Source organism: Triturus cristatus, chromosome 5_2 (assembly GCF_964204655.1).
Source record: "Triturus cristatus chromosome 5_2, aTriCri1.1, whole genome shotgun sequence".
Lineage (NCBI taxonomy): Eukaryota > Metazoa > Chordata > Amphibia > Caudata > Salamandridae > Triturus > Triturus cristatus.
The window spans coordinates 1089007492-1089026251 of record NC_140588.1 but is presented as its reverse complement, the minus strand read 5'-3'; positions in this window follow the sequence as shown (position 1 = coordinate 1089026251).

The window sequence follows — 18760 nt, the reverse complement described above, 5'->3', positions numbered from 1 at the left end:
AGGGGCGTTACAGGTAAGTAAAGGTTGGGACCAATGGGTCCCTTCCTTGGATACAGTGGGAGAGGGGCATAGGCTTCCTCTGATTGGCTGGGTCCCTCCATCTGCAAGATGACGGAGACTGAGAGTTGTGCTTCACCTCGCCTCCCCCACCTGAGGGGTGGGGTTGGCAAAGGTGGGTACACCTCCCTTCCTTACTTGGTTTTCCTGCCAGTTCTCCCCCTTAAAGTGGGGGGTCAGAACCAGTGGGAGCCAGTTGCTGGATGCTGCAAAGGGGTGGGTTAGCTCACAAAGGCGGCATGCCTTTGAAGCTTCCCCTTCGTGAACACTGCCCATCCTGGGGGAGGAGGCTTGGCACCTCATCCCAGGATGTGCATTGTTTCAGACCCCCAAGAGCTGCAGGCTCTCGACCCAGAGGTCCAGAAACATGTCTGGTGGTGGCAGCTGGTGAGCAGCCACTCAGCCAGGACACTAGAGTTAGGTTGTTCTTTAGGGGGCATCTCTAAAAGGCCCTCTGAGTGCATTTTTCATTAAATCTCACACTGGCTTCAGTGTGAGTTTAATGTGCTGAGAAGTTTGATACCAAACTTCCCAGTTTTCAGTAAAGCCATTATGGTGCTGTGGAGTTCATAATGACAACCTCCCAGCACCATATACTCTTAATGGCATTACTGCACTTACAATGTCTAAGAATTGGCCTAGACAATGTAGGGGTACACAGTGCATGCACCTGTACCCTCACCACTGGTATAGTGCACCCAGTTAGAGGGGTGGCTGCTCTATGCCAGGGCAGTGGGTTGTAGGCATGGCACACAGGGATGCGTGCCATGTCGACTCTTCAATTTGTTCTGCACCAAAACACGCAGCCTGCAATGGCATTGTGTGTGTGTGTAAAGGTACAGGGCCTCTAAGGGCGGCACAATAAGTGCTGCAGCCCTTGAAGGTCTTCCCTGGCCACAGTGCCCTTGGTACTTATGGTACCTTTTACGAGGGACTGACATGTGGCCAAAGAGTGCCAGTTAACTTTTGTCTTAATGCAGTTTAGGGAAAGAACATAGGCCCTGGGTACCTGATTAGCAGGAACCCAGGGCACACTCAGTCAGTGTTCATTGACTTTCACCTAGAGACGTGGTCGCCAACCGGACAAGGAATTCCCACGCTACACTGCGCATATATACATTTCATCGCCTTGAATTGAAAACACTTTGGCCGTGTTTCTACACGCTACAGCCTGGAATCTTCTGACCTAAGACATGCAGGCGGTCACTTGAGCCATAATAGGCCTCTCTACTACCATTTGCCCTACAATGGATGCACCACCGTTGCCTTTACCTTGGCACGACGTACACAGTGCCTTTCATCACCCTGAAGAAGCCCATGTTAGTGTGAAACGCGTTGGCTGTGTATACTGATGCGAATTGAGCACATTTGAAATAAAGAAACAAAGACTACAATCAACGACTTTTGGTTTATCTACCTGTATACTTTAGATCATTTTGCATGCTAATATTGCCTCTCGTCCTTCCCTGTTTTCAAGTTTCTATGTGTGGTCAAGTGGCAGCTGACCATTTGAGGTGGGCAATATCTGCATTTTACGTGACTAGCCTAGGTAGTGCAGTTCTCTATAATCCGGCTGCCTTTTCTCTATTTTGAACGCACTCAGTCGAAGTACATCAGCTGTTTGGCAAAAAGTGGAGGCAAACATGCAAAAAGAGGGCACTTTCTTTCAGTTGGGCTTAAACTTCACAAATTCAAGAGCGTTTGATGTATTATGTTTCCAGCCCTCTAAAGTGCTGATCAGTTTGAGTATAGCGCATCTATTAAATATATGTCATGATTGCCTTTGGGCGGGTAACAAGGGATCAGCACTAATTTCTTCATATGCTGACAAGAACTGCTATGACCCTTTAAAGCTAGTTGATGCTGTCACACCAGAATTCAGCTCTGTAGCCCTACATGGGTCTCAGATTCCCTGTAGGTGTTGTGGGTCAAATACACAGACTTATTCTGTGACTCTTGGAACAGGGATGAAGGCGCTAAAACCAACGGAGGACCTTTCGATGTTGCCTTTATTCCGATGGAGCAAGGGAAGAGGGGCATGGTCGGCATACAGAACTAAGGGCCTTCCTTCCAGAGAGGACTGTGTGAAGGCAGAAGGGGAGATTGCTTTCCACAGCAAATCAGTTAGGGGAGTTGACAATTCAGAATATTGTGGGATAAATGGCCTATATTGTCCCAGGAGGCCTAAAAAGGCTCTCATTTCCATTTTTGTGGTAGGGAAGAGAGTCTGTGAGATTGCTTTGACTTTTTCTTCTTGCGGTATAATGATGCCTTCCCCAAGGAGATACACCAGATACTTGACCTTTTGATGCACAAATTAATATTTCCTGGCAATTAAAAATGTTTGGTGCAGTTTTATATAGCGCAAACTATACCCAACGGTATCAGAGAGCTTTACATGAGCACCAGTTGCGTTACAATGCATTGATGTGCAGATGAGTTCATTGGAGCTCCAATAAAATCAACTGGAGGTATCTTAAATGTTATGACCAGGGTTTACCATACACTACATTGTCATCCCAATAGGTTTACGAATACCTTTGGTGGTCTTGGAGTAAGGTGTTCATAAGCCTTTGGAAGGTGACGGGCACGCCGTCTTGGCCAAATGGTAGAACTGTGATATGATACAGGCCATCAGGGGTAGCGCAGGCTGTCTACTCTTGGTCTCGAGGATGAAGAGGGACCTGCCAATAACCTTTGGTTAAATCGATGGTGGTTATAAATCGTGCATCTCCTAGTTTCTCGACCAGTTCATCCACTTTTGACAAGGGATAGCCGTCCATTTTAGATATACAGTTGACAGCTCTAAAATCAATACAAAACCTCAGACTCCTGTCTGGTTTTGGCACAAGTACGATTTGAGAACACCAATCGCTTTTTAAAGGGACTATAACTCCCATTTGTAACATTTGATCCATTTCTACCCTAAAGAGCTGCTCGCCAGGCTGCTGGTCTATGGTCACTGCTTTACCACAACACCCTATTGGGTAGGAATGGAGTGTATTTCAATTTGGTCCTACCTGGCTCATCTGAAAAGATTTCTGAAAAGGACTGTGGTACTTGCAAAAGGCTTGTCCTTTCCTCTTGATATTGGTGTCTGCTATGGTATGGCCCAAAGGATTCAGGGGTATCACAGTTTGTACTGCCTTAGGGGGTGGCCCTAGCCACTTCTTTTAAGATGTTAATATGGTACATCTGCTCCCTCTTCAGTGAAAGCCGTAACTGGTGAGTCACCTTTCCTATTTTTTTTTCAGCAGATTGTTTTATTGTTTTTCCAAAGGTATTAATGATACAAAAATAAGGGGAATAGGGTCATATTGTAAACGGGAATGCATATTATCTTTGAAATCACCAATGACACATTATCCTAGTATGCAAAATAAGACTATTGTTTCTTTAATGAAGCCCTCATCATTCCCGCTCCCCCTTCCAACTCCCCCTTCAAGGAAGATGAAACCAACTCAAGGTCAATATTACATCATCAATAACAAGAGAGTAGACATTCTTAGAAATCCAGATATAATTACATGTAGCTTTATAGCTCCCTCTAAACACATAGTAGAGGTATTGCTGACATCCAATTTTAAGTAATTTCTGTCTCGGCAGGCAAGCTCCTGAAGGCATATCTTGTAATAGAAAGTTTAACAGCAGTTCCCTTTGAGACTCACAGTCTTTAGCAATGTCCAAAAGATTCCATGAAATTTTCTCCATTACTATAAAGTGCCAAATCAAAGCATGCCAATGAATAATGTCTGGTGGGTTTGACTTTTTTCAGGATGCTGCAACTGTGGTTTTCGCTGCACCTAAACAGTTTCAGACCAATAGTTTGTCTTCCTTAGACTGGTATTGTAACTCCTGACCTTTCCTGTCTTTTAGGTGATTGCATATGGTCCTTGCCAGTTGGCTTTCATCTTAGCAGCGGAAGCAGGCAGAAGAACCAGCACCCAATCACCCACTGCATATTCCCTCCACTTTTTCCCTTTGTCGTAGAAGAATTTTTGTTTTTGTTGTCTTTTTCTAGGTTTTTATGTGCTAGGCTTAATTTACCAATACAAGACTTGACTTGATTGATATACTCAAGGAATGAATCCACCTCCTCTTCAGTATTACTTTTCCATGCTTCTTTTGTGATTTCAAGGAGGGTGCAGGGTTTTCTGCCAAAGAGAAGTTCAAAAGGCAAAACTCTGGACTTGAATTCGCAAAACAAACAGAAGCAGTGGTAGCAGCTGTTCCCAGTTTTTACCATCCCCAGACAACAGTTTTTTAGGGTCAGCTTAAGGCTTCGGTTATATCTTTCAACAAGACCGTCCATCTGGGGATGGTAAAGCGAAGTCTTCAAATGTTTTATGTCTGGTTGCTTAAAGATTTGTCTCATCAACTTTGAGACAAAGGGCGTACCTTGATCCATAAGGATTTCCCTAGGCAACCCCATTCTTGAGAAGACCTCTATAAGATGTTGGGCAATGACTTGAGTAGAGGTAACCCGCAAAGGTATGGCCTTTGGATACCACATAGCATAGTCGACTTTGACTAGCACGTATTGAAATCCTTTTGTGGAACCTGGTAGGGAACCTATAAGGTCCATTCCTATCCGATTAAAGGGCTTCTCTGTGATAAGGAAGGGCTGCAGAGGAACTCTGGGGGGTTGGTAAGGTTTTTTCTTTTGGCAGATGATAAACTCCTGACAATATTGTTTTGTCTGAGCGTATATGCTGGGCTAAAAGAAATGCTGTAGTATGGACTTGCTGGTTTTCTCCAGACCTGAGTGGCCATCCATAAGATGGGAATGTGTGAAAAAAAGGACCTGTTCCTGGAATTCGGGCAGAACCAGGAGCTGGGGCTTCTCGTCCTTCTTCCCTATTCGATACAGTAAGCCCTTTTAGATAATGAATCAGGGGTATACAGGATTAGATGTGTCTATATAGGTCCCATCCCGTGGGCATACAGGACAGATCGTGGTGCATAGCTGATGTCCATCAGGCTCTTCTTCTCCCTTTTCTTTCTTCTTCCTGCAGAACCGCACCATGTGGCCCCATTCCCCACATTTGTAACATTGGGGACCATGATGTACTGCAGGCTCTGGGCAGGCCATTTAGATTTTCCTTGGTTCTGGAATAACTTTGTATGGTTTTCTCTCAAACTTTTGTCCTGTCGCTAAAAGGGGTTTATTGGTTTTCTCAAAGTTTGAGAGGATTGGACGGGACTGAGCCCGAACTGAGGTGGTAGTCATTTCTACAGCCATTTCTAGTGTTAACACGGCATGTTGCCTTAATGTCTTTTGGGTCTGAAGCGGAAGAGCCTCAATTTATTGATCTAAATATATTTTGTCCATTATTGCTTCTCAGCTGCATCTTTTAGTTTGTAAAAGAGAGGCTTGGGGGTATCTCCAGATACTCCCCTTTCCTTGTGGAACTTGAGTCTATGAGTCTCATCATCTACCCCTGAACTGTTTTTTAAGATTTTTTTAATGTCGCCACACGTTGCAGTATCGTCCCTGTTTGCAATCTGATAGGCTTCTTGTGCCTCCACAGTTATTAAGGGGGCCAAGTAGAAATGCCAGCGGTCAACTGTCGAGGTACTAGCTTGGGCTGCGCTTTCAAAGTTGAGAAAGGAAGATACTGGGTCTTCCCCAGAAACATATTTTTGTAGTGGCACAATGACCCCTGGCACAGAGGGCCTTCTTCCTTGTCATACTCCGAAGACCACTAACTAAAAGTCTCGCCAGAGTAGCGCATGCGCTGGCTCAGGCGAGACCTAAAAATGCCCACACTGACCTGTCAGCCCAGCCCCTCGGACACTGCTTGATCGCCTACAGGCCAGTCCCACCCTGGAGTGGGCACCAATGATGAAAAGCTCGCCCTGTAATAAGGGCCTCGTTCTTTGTCCCTTCTCTGTGTCTCCCATGTGTCTTTTTTACACGTTATGGAGCTAGAGGCTTTTTCCAGCCTTTCTTTTCTGTCATTATCTGTCTCAAACGTTTTGTGACTGATGCGAACGGGGCTTAATTAACGAGCCGCCCTGTAGAATTCTCTACTTATGAGCACAGAGCTCTGAATTTCTCAGACAGAAGACGTTTGCAGTCTGTGAGTGTGACCCAAAGTTTTTTCTTTGTGATATGATCTTGATGCAGATTCTCTGTACCCAGTAGTGTTTTTGTAGTTAGTTATGAACAATGGTATTAGCTAGGCATTTGACTTTTTGCACTGTATTAATAAACGCATAGCTTTTGGTTTATTAATACACTTGCCCCAAATAATGCTTTTTTAGCCTGCATTTATTTTTATTGCCAAGTCATATGCGGTTAATGTAACATTTGTAGACCAGTAGAAAGTCACGGTTTTTCTTCCGACACCAATGTAGCGGTTTGCTTTGAGTGATTGTCGTAGTCGGTCATTACTAGATGCTGACACACACCTCAGACAATCATTGTGGAGAAGGGGACAGTGCTGTCAGCATTGGGTGTTGAATTTCCGCCTTGTACAGTGAGTTAATTACCCTTAATGCTTTAATTTTGGAGGGAAGTTTTAAAGGAGCCATATGACGAAATCGATAAAATCGTTCTGATGACTAAATCGGCAGTGATAAGGGCTGCAGAATGACCCTTCGCTGCATGACTTCTGATTGGGTTTTGAGACCTATTGTGACTTTATTCACTAGATGACGCTTTGGAACCAGAGACAGGGAAGTAACACTTTCCTTATTAGATTGGGCCTCCGGGTAGCACAAGTTGTCTGGGTGCAAAGGACGACTTTTGTGTTTATCAAGAACTTCTAATGGCGTACAGCCCACCCATTGCTTACAGTTGATTGGCTTTGTTGTCCCTCGAATTGCTTGTTTCTTATTCGATGGCTTTCCTTGCCCCATCCTGTCAGTCTTGCTTGTCTCTGGAGCATAGCCTCTTTGCCTTTTGGATTTGCTGATGTAGGAGAGTAGGGTCTGCTATCCTATGGTCACCCCAAATTTTTGCTTTTTGCTTCACTGGTTTTTGACATATTGAGGCTGTGGGCCTGCTAATCAGACCCCCAGCCTACTGTTCTCTCTACTAAATTGACACTATGCACTATAGGTGCATAACCAATTGGAATTGGATCACCCTGTGAGCCCCTGTACCAGTGTACACTAGGTACCCAGGGCATTGGTGTATCTAAGGCCTACCAGGGGCTGAAGCATGTATTATGCCACCCCTGGCCTGGCCTAGCAATTTGACACAACTGGCTGATCACTCAGCTGGGGTAAGTTGGTGTAACCACCTCTTACTAGGTGTAGTATACCTATACCTAACCTTAAATGGGACACATGGTAACCTATAAGTCACTCCTATGGCAGGCCTTGACAATCCTGAAGGCAGAGTGCTTGGTTCCATGTGAGATGGTGCCCTGGCATGAGCTGAGCCTGTCTGCAGTGGTCGGAACAACTTCCTTCTACCGTTACCAGATATCGTCATACCATATACTCTTAAGTGCATTATGAACCTCGCGGTTAAATGCTATCTTTGGTTTGGCTTTATCAAAACATGTCGAGTAAGGTGTCATACGAATTGGAATACTAACCCCGCGCCAATTCTGGTGACGGGGTTAGCATTCCACCCTTCTAGAGGGACACGACATGTACAGTACCTGAAACCCGGGTAAAATCAGACATAGCCTCAGCTCCACAAAATGGATGCTGCCACCACAGACACCAGTCTTCCCTCCTGCTGCTGGGAGTCCTTCCAGCTTGGGAGACGTGGACAAAGGGTTTCCTGCCAGGGGAGGTGCGTGCACCACCCCAGACAGGATTTTGTGTATTGGTCAGGTAGGGCTTGAATGGAATCAGACATGCCTGAGGCTCACAAGGAGCCTCGGTGCATATGCCAGTTCAAACCGGTCCTGGGGCACACCAGCCCCGGACCTGGGGCGAGCTGGACAAAGGATTGGGGGTGTAACCACCCCCCTTCCTGGTCCCACCCTTAGGAAGGGACCTAGCAGGTAGTTCGGCCCCTAGAATCCGCTTAAAGGTAGGAGCTGTGTCCTAAGACTTCAGACATCCTGGAATCAACTTAACTACAAGAAGAAGACGGGAACTTCGACGCTCTGCTGCACAGAGGACAGAAGGAAATCTCCCCTATGGTCAGGGAGTGACCATCTTGCTAACACAAGCACCAACCAGCTACTCGACGTCTGCTTTGCCGCCGCCTCCCGTCGGAGCCCGAGCCCAGAGCCCGACAAGACCTGGACCTCCAGACCTCTCACAGCCCGATCCACAGTCCCTGCAAAGAAGGAACCCGTGGAGGCACCGAGACACGTGGAGCCAGCCATCTTGAAAGACCGACGACAAGCTGCAAGCGCGACAACAGAGGCTCCCTCCAAGTTGTGCTTTAGGTCCTGAGAAGCCCAACATCCGACCAGCATCTACACGATCTGCGTGGGGCCCCTCTGCACTTTGCATCTCGGCCCGTTGGCTAGTGGCCATTTTGGCGACGAACCTTGAAATCTACGACACTGGTCTGGTTGCTCCAGACTGGCCCCAGCTGCTCTCCAAAGGAGCAGCCCCTCTGACCTTGCTGGTCAGAACAATCAGCTTTCTTTACTTTCCACGACTCCTGCCTTTGCCAAGGCTTGTTTGCTTCTTTCGAGTCGCCGACACCGCCGACAGCGAGAGCCTGCATGGGACAGCTCGTGAATCGACTCCTGGATGTCGTCGACCTTCAGGGACCACGTGGCTGTGGAGACAAGCTACACCTCATCACCTGTTTGCACCCAACATCGCCTGGTACCTACCTGGTGCCACGCCGGTCACTGGCTAGTGACTGTGAACACTGTCCCCTCTGCTTACAGGTCTTCAACATCTCCGATCCACTCTTGGATCCACCGCATCTCTTCTGGACCGGCCGCCTGCAGCATCTTTGTCACCAGGCTCCATTGAATCGATAGACGAAACCCGACGCACTTCGAGACCTATGCACCCGCTTCCTGTGGGTGAGGTAAAGCTGGCACTCCAGTCTTAAGTCTTAAGTTCGTAGTCCATCCAGAAGACCCTTCTAGCAGTAACTTTTGAACTTTTACGCACCCATTGAAAACCTATGGGAGCACGCGTGTAACTTTCCTCACTGCACACGCGACCCGTGGTCCTCCTGGTCACTAACTGAAGTTAGCTCCTTGTAGGCCCAGCGATTCTAGAGGCCCTAGGCCTTTTCCCTTTCCTGTTCGTGGTACTTATACCACTATTTTAGTATATGGTTTGAGTGGCCACTAGGGCCCATCCATATAAAGTGCAACTTCTGTATATTGTAATACTTTCTTGTTTAACGATTTGTGCTCCTGTGCTCATAAAGAGTCTAGGGGATACTTTGAGTAATAAATACATATATATTTTGAATATATATCTGTGTGGTGTCCTTTTATTGGTATAAAGGGGGTTACATATGGTAAAACAGCCTGCTTAACACGCTTTAACGAGTTTAGCCTCAAAGACTGCTTAGCCTACGCTACCACTAGGGCAGCTAGTCCGAAAAGGTTGACTTACAACCACACCATAAGGGTTGCTTGGCATGGTACAAGGTGGTCACGTTAACTAGTGAACAGCATATACCAGGCCAACTTCCCACAGCTGACTTCGGACCTTCTATTTCACACTTCTAGAAAAGATTTGTTTCTTTTTACTTAAGCACTTCATGAGAGTTCATGTGTTTTCCAGCTCTCTCCTTCATGTGCTTCTACCCTTCCAAATACCCACACACACCACGTTCTGTGTTGCTGCCTCCCTCATGTTGCAAGCTTTCTTGTGTGTCCTTTTCCTCCCTGCCAAACTCCCTTTATTCCTTCTCCCTCTCTCTCCCTGTTGCTTTCTCACATTTGTTTCTCCCGCTGCCCTCGTGTTCCTCTCGCTTGTATTCTATTTTCCCCACCTTGCTTCCCCCCGCTTCTCAGTTGTCTCCCACACCCACTGTCTTTTTATGTATTAGGTGGGAGGACCAGGCAGCACATTGTTGACGCCCCCCCCACCTTAAAAACCAAACAAAAACATGTGCTTTCACAGTACTTATAGTTCCTTTTTTTTATTCAAATCTCTGTCTCGGATCGATAATTTAACAAGCATTGAAAATGCAATAGGTCTCGCCTTGATTAAGTTAAAGCCATTTGCTTTGCTAATTGTATTGATGAAAGGCGAGACCTATTGCATTTTTAATGCTTCTTTTGTTTTTGGCGAGGAGAAAAGAGGTGGATGGGGGCAGGGCACGGGTGCAAACAGCCTTCAAGGTAGTTGTCAGCTTAAAGTCCTGCCCCTCAAAGGCCACACGCACCCCCTTCTCACACAACAAATTTAAATTTCAAGTTGTCCGATCTGCACTAAGCTTTTGTGTAACTGATGTCTAATAGTAAAATGGCGTTGGTTGTTTATTGTTTGTTAAGCACGCTTTCCACTAGCAAGGCACAAGTCGAGGGTGCACACGGGTAGATGGTGTCTACCCATTTGTTTCACAGGGTAGACGCCATCTACCCTGCCAACAGGTTGGGCCCCACAGAAATATGCTAAACTTGTCCCGGTGTCATTTCCAGACACACATTTAACAGCGCCTGCACGTTATCTGCTGTTGTTTTGAGCAGCGACGCGCAGGCGGGGAGGGGCTTATCAGATTTCAGCAGGGCCCATGACAAAGTCCATAGTGAAGGGGCCATCACTCCTCCTTGTGTATCCTGGCCGGGGGCTCTCGGGAGCCTCACGTAGATGCAATGGAGGGGAAACAAAGGCTCACATTTTAACACTTAAGAGAGGCGTGCTTTTGTCTTTGTTAAGTCCCTGTATATAGGAGCAATGCATGCACTGTAAGAATGTCAGCTGTGTTGGTCTGTCCCAGTATTTACAAATAACAATTTAAATGTTGTTTTATTTCTTTTATAGCGCTATTCATCCTAATGCATGGTGTCAGAGCGCTTTACATCACAAGTACACATTATACATTGACAATAAATCGTATGTGTGTAAATCAATGCACCGGATGCGTTACATATGACAGTGAGGGTGACAAGGTGCTATATCAGAAGGTTTATAATTTATGAACTGCAAGTAACAAAAGGTTCTCTGTGTTAAAAGCAGTAAGCCACTTAACCATTTGCATAAAATAAAAACCTGTCATTTGTGTGTTACATAATGTGATTTGCAAGAGACAGATTAACCCAGTGTGCTACTTTTGTTCAAAACTGGGACCAGACAAAACAGATCTCTTCAGCAAATACGTCATTCTACAGAGTTACCCGACCAGTATTATTATTCCCTGACATTTACGGCACACGAAGATCTCTGCAGCAGGTGCCTTAACCCCATAAAATATTAAGAAATGCAGACTTTGCAACTAATTAAGCAGAATAGATTTAGTGCCACATTTCTCGTTGTTGCCAGTTTATTCGTGGCAGGTTTTAAAAAATAAATTTACCGGAAGGTCCAGATTTTGCATCGCGGTTCACTTTACACTTTGTCACAAACCCAAGGCAAAATCTAATTTCTTGAATATAGTAATGCGCTCAAATGTACTCATGGTAGACTGGATAAACATATGTGAGGTCTTAAGATCTGATGTCACTTCCTGTGAGGATTGATTCCACTTCCTGTGATACCATGTGCAATGTCACGATCTGTGATGCCATGCACTGTGATGCGTGATGTCACTTGCATATTGCCAAACTTGGTTAATCCCCCACTTCCTTTTTTTAGGACTTGTGTCCTGCCTAGTGGGAATCAGCGGTTATAATGAGTCTGGGTGGAGGCGCCAAACCGGTCTTCTAAGCAGCGGCCGCCAATGCGGGCCCCTCTTACATGCTGGGGGCGGGGCCTTGCAGAGCATCGGCAGTAGGGCATCCCTTCGTCGGTGTGTTACTCACGCAGCGGGCACTTGGATGGTAAATCTACTCAAGGTCCCCAAATGCGTGACCTCCTTAACCATATCAGATAGACTCTGGGTTTGAAGAAAAGCCTCAGGATGAAAAGTGCTTTTACTGCCAATATAGCGGGGTCCAGGTTGATGACTTACCCCTGCATGATGACATCAAACTGTTATTTAACCCCTTGAGTGCCCATGACGAGATGGTCTCGTCATGGGCCGCGGTTGCGCTGTGCCCATGACGAGACTATCTCGTCATGAACCCCGCCCGCTAATTCAACGCTCGGCACAGGGCAGGGAAAGGGCGGGGCACACAAGGGGTTAAAGAGTGAAGGATACGGACAAGGCGTCCTTCCCACTATTTCTGAATAGAGATATTCTCTTCAAAGTTTTGAAGAGGAGTTTTCTCAGACCCCAAAGGTGAATGCGATTGTGGTGTCAATGACGTCAACGAGCATCTGAGGCTGCTAGGTTGAGGGATGTGGTCGATAGAAAGGTAGAGGCTACCTTTAAAAGGTCATTTGCCGTGTCCAACTTCGCAATAAGTCAAACACCTATGTGATGTATGTAATGCGAGTTCTTCCTAAGGACTTCCACTAACTATATGACAGTTTCTGTTGAATATTTCATCTGAAAGCTTGTGGGCAGTCACATCCTCTCCAGGGGCAGCCATAGCAGGTTGTCATCTCATCTTGGAGAAGTCTTGGACATTTGGCACAGCCCAAAATCAGTGATTCCCAAGCTACCAATTAGAGGCTCTGAGTTATTTGGAGCTGAACTGGATGAGATGGTACAACTGGACTGGCTGGCCCGAGCCGGGCTTTGACCAGACCTTGACCAACTATGAACGCAGCCTGAGGCCTGCTCCCTAAACCGGGAACCATACCACACCCACTGTCGACCCCAGTCCACTGGAGTCCCTATCAGGAGAGTGTATGGAAATGTATTTGTCGATTAATTAAAATCATTACAATCAACAGCAACCACACATATACAATGAGAATAAAACAACAATATATCATCAAAATCACATAGAGCATGGGAATAATTCACCAATTCCTATTATTGGCGGCTACTGCGTAAAATTTGCATAAAAACAAAGTTTACAAAATCATTATGTACACTAAGTAAAGGAAACTTAACACAGATGACTTAGCTGCGATAGAGGACATTGGGTAGTAAGGTGCATTTGTGGTAACAATTCTTAAATAGCTATGATTTAAAATATACTTTATATAACCCTATATAAAGGCAATAGACAAGAACAACAAAAAGTAAAGTGCATTTGTGCTAACATTGCAACTGTAATATCCCGACTATAATTCATGCAACTTTTTTTTTCTCTAGGCATATTTTGATCGACTGGTGGTAATAATATAAAATATACAATAAATTGTCCTAAAATTATATATTGTAAATATACTTGGCAATTGTAATAATTGTAATATCCTTGCTATAATTCAACCATTTTTTTCTTCATTTATACTGATTGACAGATACTATAGCAATTTAATAGTTGACTACTTAGTTTTCATTTCATAATTACAACAGCCTCAATAATATTTATCGCTATATTATAATGCCTATTCTTCACAGGATAATAGTTTCTTTTCAGCTATTTGAATAAACTTAACAAATCGAGAAATCATTCGTGGCGAGGCGACAGTAAGGCATGTGATGATAGCATTTCTGTAAGTTCTTACCCCCAATTCATTAAAAAAGGATCTTAAGAGGAATTTCCGCTTGTCTAGCAAATGGGACACAGAGTTACAATATCTACTAATGTTTCATCACATGAACCACACAGCCTACATGATTTAGAGGGCCACGTTTTTTCCCATTTTGGAAATCTATCTTTAGTTGGGTATCTCCCAAACCGTACTAGCATAAATTTATTCTTAAATAACAGTTTTAAGTGAGTCAACAAATACGGTTGTGGTTTCAAATTGTTAAAAGAGTTGGCAACTGACCATGAGTGATTTTTTTTCCTAAGCTCATCGTTATCAGTTATAGTTGACAGTAGGTTAACTGATTGATTTATTGTTTTTTTAAAAACAGATTTACTGCAAATTTCATCTTCTAGATTTGGGCATTCGAATTTAAGTAAACACTCATTTAAAAATGATCACCAACTACTTGCATACTTACTCCTCAGTATCTCATGCCAGCACTGACTTGCGAGAGAACCTTCTTCTGAACGTGATAATGACAATAACATTTTTAAGTAAGTAGATTGCCGTGCCAAGGTTTGTCTTTTCAGACCAAATTCTAACCTTACATTGGCACTGCCTATGTATCTGGGAATCCTAAAAACTGATTTATTTACTTTTATTTGGATGTCGACGAGGATTTTTGCATCATTGCCTCGAAAAATTGTCGAGCCGTAATCCAAAGATGGAATCAATTTGGTTTTCATTACCTTCAAGAGGTGCTCGTGATTTGGGCATGATAACTTATCTCTTAGCTTTCTAAAAGCAAATGATAAGGATGTTGCCTTTGCCTCAAGATTACTAAAATGCTGCCTAAACGACATGTTATCGTCAAATGTAATTCCTAAATATTTGTACGATTTTACCGATTCAATAGATAACCCATTGATGTTCCATACTTTCATATCTGATTTTCTTCCTCCTATAGTCATTTCTTTTTGTTTTAGCATTTATTTTGAGTCCATTCAGAGTAATATATCGATTAAAAGAGTCAACTATTCTTCTTAGACCTATAGCTGAATGACTCAATAAAATGGTATCGTCAGCTTATTGCAAATATTTGATATCTTTAGCTAGTATAGTTGGGGAGTGGGCATTAACATCTTTAAAATGGGTAGAGAGGTCAGACATAAAAAGATTAAAAAGACAAGGGGCTAAAACACAGCCTTGTTTTAGACCTGTATTTGTTTCTAGCCGGCGTGTTGTGCTTCTACCATCGCCGACTTTAATCTGGACCCAAGTGTCAGTATATAAAATATTAATCATATCTAAAAGGTGATTGGGGATACCCCTATTCATAAGCTTGGCCCATAATAGGTTTCGTGGTACCGAGTCAAAGGCGGCTTTTAAATCAATAAAACATATATTCAACTTTTGTTTCCTATATTTGGCCCTATCGGCCAATAAAGACAATAAGATCAAGTTCGTATTTATCGACTCGCCCCTTCTGAAGCCGGTTTGAATAATCGGGATTAGATTTTTCTTCAATGCCCATGCTTCCAATTCTTCAAGAAGGCAACTCGCAAATATTTTTGCTTCTACATCCGTTAGGGCAATCAGACGATAGTTAGCCAGATTGTCTTGTGGGCCGCTTTTGTATATTGGCTGTATAATGCTTCCTTGCCAGGACAGTTCCCGATTTACGAACCTCATTAAATAAATATGTTAAAATCTCAGGCCAGTGATTTAGATTTGCCTTACATAGGGAGTTAGGAAATTCCATTTGGTCCCGGTGCTCCATTTGATCTTATCCTGCTTAGTGCCTTTTTAACCCGCACTACCGGCCAAGGCTCGTTGTCTTGTGTGCTGTGTGGATTGAAGGCTTCGAAGCCCGAACCATCATCCTTTGATTTTTCTCGTTCGTTACATTGCCCAGAGTAAAATCTCCTGTATTCACTGCTTCCCGATGAGTTTATTCTTTGGCAAACGCCATTAGGATTGGAGTGACCAACCGAAGGAGCAACATAAAGTTTATAGATAAAAGATGCCCAACTTGATTCTTCAATATTAGCATTGGTCCCTCTATTATCGCCAAGTTCGAGATTATTAATAATGCCCCAAAATTTCTTTGAATCTCTTATTTTACATGAATGATGCAATTTGGTCCAGATTCCTTCAAAGTACACTTGTTTAGCTTTCCATATTTCATTCTTATATCGTTTTCTTTGCTTTAACAATTCTTGTGATTCAAAAAATTTAAGTGATCCTTTTGTTTTTCTACTAAATGCCCTAGTTGTTCTATTAAGGTTTATTTTCAGAGGAAGCAGCTGGTTAGTAAACCTTCCTGACTTTTTTGTTCTCACAGACACACCTTTCGTACTTGACTGGGTAGGAAAATGGTCCACAAGGGCAGTACACAAACGAGGCCAAAAATCAACCATAGATTTTCCTGCTACTATTTCTTCTTTTTCGATTAAAGAAGATAAAACTTTCAATATGTCCTTTTTATTTCTCTGATTCCATACCAGCCTTTTCAGATTAAATGATGTAGGAATAGTTTTGATTATTCTCGCTTCTGGTAAGTAATCCACCGGAAGTGCCAAAGAAATTATTTGCGTATTATGGTCACTTTCTATCCTTGGCATTACACGGTAGCTACAGAGCGAGTTCACTAGCTCATTTGAGATTATTGAATAGTCAATAATAGTAGAATTACCCATTTTTTTAAAATGTAGGGGTTTGACCAACATCCAATAGCAGCTTAAGGTTAAATTTTAAAAACCGTGAATTATTCAATTGGGATAGTGTTTTCGTCGGTATATTGTGGTTATTATGAGTAAAAAAGTGCATATTAAAATCGCCAGAAATAAATATCATTGAGTCCAAATGGTCATAGTATAGCACCTTTACTATTTCCCACAAGCTTGAGAATTGAGTAGCCATGTCCAGATTTTTTGCGCCTATATAAATATTAAAAAAGATAACAGTATGGTTAAAAACTAATTTAATACACTGTAGCCATGCCACTTGAAAATCAATTTAGAAATGTTTTACATCCAAGCTTAATGCAATGTAGGTGGAGAGGCCTCCACTTGCCCGACCAAAAGCAGCCTTACGGCGAGCGACATTTGGATATTCATAGTAGCCAATAAGGGGTTAACTTTCCTCATTCCATGTTTCCTGAAGCATTAATATGACAAAATCCCTAAGGAAGCTTATTGTATCAGGATCCCCTACAAGTGTTTTGAGGCCAGTTGTGTTCCAGGAGCAAATATTCAGTGGTTTTAGTATTTTGTTAGTGGAATTTGGGCATCAATCATGCTTTGTGGGACTCCCTGTAGCCAGAATTTGTGGGAGCCAGCTCCAAACATCAGTAAAAGGGGTATCTTTTTTTAGCTCTTCACATGTATGAGTGCCTGGTTTGCCGCTCCTGATCTTGATCCCAAGTGACATGTCTAATTTTGATGATGGACCTATGGCTCCTTTCAGAATTATGACTTCAGATCCCGGTCTTAATTTGTGTACACTGATCTTTTGGTCCGGGCTATCAGATACTGTCGTCGGGATAAGCAGTGTAGGGTATTGAGTCTCACACAATCTCCAAACTTTAATACCCCATTTCTCAAATTGATTAATATTGGCTAAGATGTTGCTAATGGTTTCCTCATGATGCCAAGTCGTTACTATCAGGAGAGGTAGAGGACATTGGAAGCTGGGTAAAGGATTATCCCCCGAGTACCAGACCGTCTACTGCGGTCAGCAGTGATAGCGGATAAGCGAAGAGTGCAACTCGAAACACAAGCGGTGAGTGCAGCGCTGCCGACCAGCTGTGCACTGCGCCAGAGGCCCACATCCAGTCCTCTATTGCACTCAAACATAACCAGACATGGATCGTACAAGAGGGAAACAGCCAGACCCACTCGCATCAGGGGGACCAGAACAAAGCGAACAGGATGATACGGCCCAGGCACCCGACCCTGACTATATTCCGCCGACAGCTGTGGGGAACCCTCCAGATAAACTGGACCTTATCCTACAAGAAGTCCGTGAATCAAGGAAGGCGATAGAGAAACAATGAACGCACTAACAACGGGCTTCACACTGTTAAAAGCCGATCATGATAAAATAGCTATGACTGTAAAAAACAATAAATCGCTCCTTACTGAGATGATACCACAGCATAAAGCCCATTCAGAACAGATTGAACAATTACGTCGTCAGGTGGCTGGTCTGCAAGACAAGGTTGATGATTCCGAAGGCTGTTCACATAGAAATAATGTGAGAATAGTGGGCCTACCAGAACGCAGCGAAGGATCTAACCCAACCCAAGTTATAGAACAATGGCTGCGGGACACGATCGCCCCAAAGGGACTAACCGACTTCTTCAGTGTGGAAAGGGCACACAGAATCCCTACGAGACCCCCGATAGCTGGTGCACCGCCTAGGCCAATAATAGTGAGAATACTTCATTATAAAGACAGGGACACTTTACTGCCAGGGAGAAGGCCCCGATTCAATTTGAGAACGAACGGATCTCACCATACCGGGACTTTACGTTAGCGGTTCAGCATCAAAGAGCCTCCTTCCAAGAAGTCAAAAAGACACTCAGAGTTCACAATTTGAAAGATGCCCTTCTATTCCCCGCCCGTCTAAAAGTTATACACAAACAGAAATCCCACTTCTTCGACAATCCAGAAGAGGCTGCAGAATGGATGGAGGTCACACTATCCCATGGCTCCTCACAAAGGTCATCACAATCCGCCAAACAGAAATCACAAAAACCACAAAAGTCAAGTAAAGAAAAATCGGGCCGAAGGAGAATGTTCCTCACAAACAACAAGTCAAGCCCTTCTCCAGAACAAATAACCGAAAGCCAGAAATCAGCAATAATGGCGGCAGCAGCATTAGATGACCAAGAAACACTCTCAATGGCTGAGTCAATTGAATCATCTGAAGACACTAAACTACATTCAGACTCTGAGAACAGCATGGCTCTCTTCCCTTCCATCACCCCACAGACGGTAAACGACTGGGATAATACACCTGATTCATGGTCACACTGGTCTTGGACAACATTTTAAGGTAGACGAAACACCAAACTATATGCCCACTTGGCTTAGCAATGTTTTTCATGGTTTTATAAAAGGTCTGAGCCCGGCCAGCTGTATTACGGCTCTGTGAGCTACACCCATTCACC